This window comes from Myotis davidii, unplaced genomic scaffold, assembly GCF_000327345.1.
Source record: "Myotis davidii unplaced genomic scaffold, ASM32734v1 scaffold441, whole genome shotgun sequence".
Lineage (NCBI taxonomy): Eukaryota > Metazoa > Chordata > Mammalia > Chiroptera > Vespertilionidae > Myotis > Myotis davidii.
The window spans coordinates 314,597-316,592 of record NW_006291818.1 but is presented as its reverse complement, the minus strand read 5'-3'; the positions used below and the strand labels follow the sequence as shown (position 1 = coordinate 316,592).

At 37.1% G+C, this 1,996-nt stretch overlaps 1 long non-coding RNA gene across 1 annotated transcript; it reads right to left on the bottom strand.

Moving 5' to 3' along the window:
• Positions 1–1,165: 1,165 nt before the first annotated feature.
• LOC107183312 lies at positions 1,166–1,867 on the bottom strand. Its single transcript, XR_001514095.1, has 2 exons — positions 1,704–1,867; positions 1,166–1,602 (listed from the first exon to the last, which is right to left on the bottom strand). It is a non-coding gene; the product is annotated as an uncharacterized LOC107183312 (long non-coding RNA).
• Between the last annotated feature and the right edge of the window lie 129 nt (positions 1,868–1,996).

Sequence of the window (1,996 nt, the reverse complement as noted above, 5' to 3'; positions counted from 1 at the left end):
CATGAGTGGGGGGCACAGGGAGGATGGAAGGGGAATGGGGGGATAAGGACACATATGTAATACCTTAATCAATAAAGAAAAAAATTTTAAAGATAAAAAGGATTCACACAATAAATCAAATCTGTCACATAGGAAGTTTTTTAATAAATAAAATGTTAAAATTAAAAAAGAAGGAAAGAAAGGGAGAAAAGAAGAGGACAGGAAATCCAAGAAAAGTAAAGAATCAAGATGGAAGAAAGGAGGAAGAAATTTCTGAAACAGAGCAGATCAAGGAGTTTCCAGGAGGGATGTACCCAAGATTAAAACGCATCTGAGAGGTAACTTGATATGGGTGACCATCCTGGTAAGTCGGTGGCTGAGTGATAGATGAAGAGTTAAACACACAAACAAAATGTGTGTTTAACTCTTGATGAGGCAATTGTTAATTCCAGGAAAAATAAAATGTTTAACAAGAAATGTAATCACAGTCATAGTAAAATACCTCACTTATTGGTGAATAATATTCACATAACTCTAATGCTTTAAACTTTGAATACTTTATTTAATTAAAAATTTTGAAATAATTAGGAGTTTGAAGCAAGAGGAAGAATGCTGTGAGAGAAAAGAATTAAATTATCTTCTATGGGAATCAATCAATAAATGGTATCTAGAACTGTTAAATGAAGAAATCAGAGTATAATCATGTTACTGAGGAATGCATGGATAAGGAGCTTAAAAATATGTAGGAGTTGAATGGGACTGCTTCTTAAAAAACAACTCAAAAGTGTGGAGAAAAATTACGATGCTATTAGCTAATATTACCCCAATACATTTAATTTAGAAAATTCTTTTTAATTGAGCTTAAAAAAGTGTGGTGATAGAACAAAAAACTGCTTAGTTTTTATATAAACTATTTGACTTTTAAGACCCTTACATTTACATATTGAAAATTAATTTTAAAATTTGGAAAGTAACTATTTTATTTTAAAATGGTATTTTTTACATCACCTTTAACAAAGAAATGTGTTAAGTGAGTGAATGAAACACTACTTTGCAATTTTGTCTATCTTCTCTAACCAAGAGACACAAAAGATTACATTCTAGTCGTTATCACTTATATGTATGACTATGAAGGAAGATCTGTTTTGTCAACTTTTGTATCCCCAGATCTTAGAGAATATTGACATTTTTTTTAAGGGGAAAAAGGACCTTGTCTGAAACAGGTTTGAAGAAGACCCAAATCCATTGTCACCAAAAATATTCCGGGCTACTCTGTCCTCTTTGATAATTGCACGGCCTTATGAGGTGTCAGTTCAAATTAGAAAAGTCACTTTTTTAGGAATGGGCACTTCCTACTCCAAGAAAAGTGAGGCCAAGTTAACAAAACCGCAAAGACTTGGCTAATTCAAGCACAAGCTAATTTATTATTATTGGCCCAAAGGGGCCACTCTTTTTTTTTTTTTCCTGCGCAGGCCAATATCCACAACTGTACAGACGCCAGTGGCAGGGCGAACGTTTTCATCAGTCGGTGGGAAGCATTGTTTCTCAGCCAAAACGGAGGGAGACTGGAATTTGTTCAGTGTAGTCATCCAGACATCTCCAGTAGATCCCAGCCTTTCAAATCTGCATCTCGTAAGAAAATACCTCAATTTTCCATATCACAAGCTGGGGAAACAAATCTGAATCCTTCAAGGGCGAGCTCTTTTCCAAGGACTGCAACCTACCACCGCCAGCTCAGGATTTACGAGCCCAAGGCCGGGGACGCACAACATCTAGCGCTCCGGGATCCCAGCCAAGCGGTGCACCTCCGCCTTGCCTTTCAATAAGCCGCTTGTGGTCTGGCTGCCCCGGAGTTCAACTTCCGGTCACAAAGTGAGAGGATGTTTTCCTCCTGACTGAGCTCATGTTAAAAAAAGATACCTAACCGAGTTTTGAGATCAGGAAATTCTTCCTGAGTTATGTGTGCAAACCTTGAAAGATGAAAGGGAATACCCAGCGGGAAGAGTGAGGAGGTAGA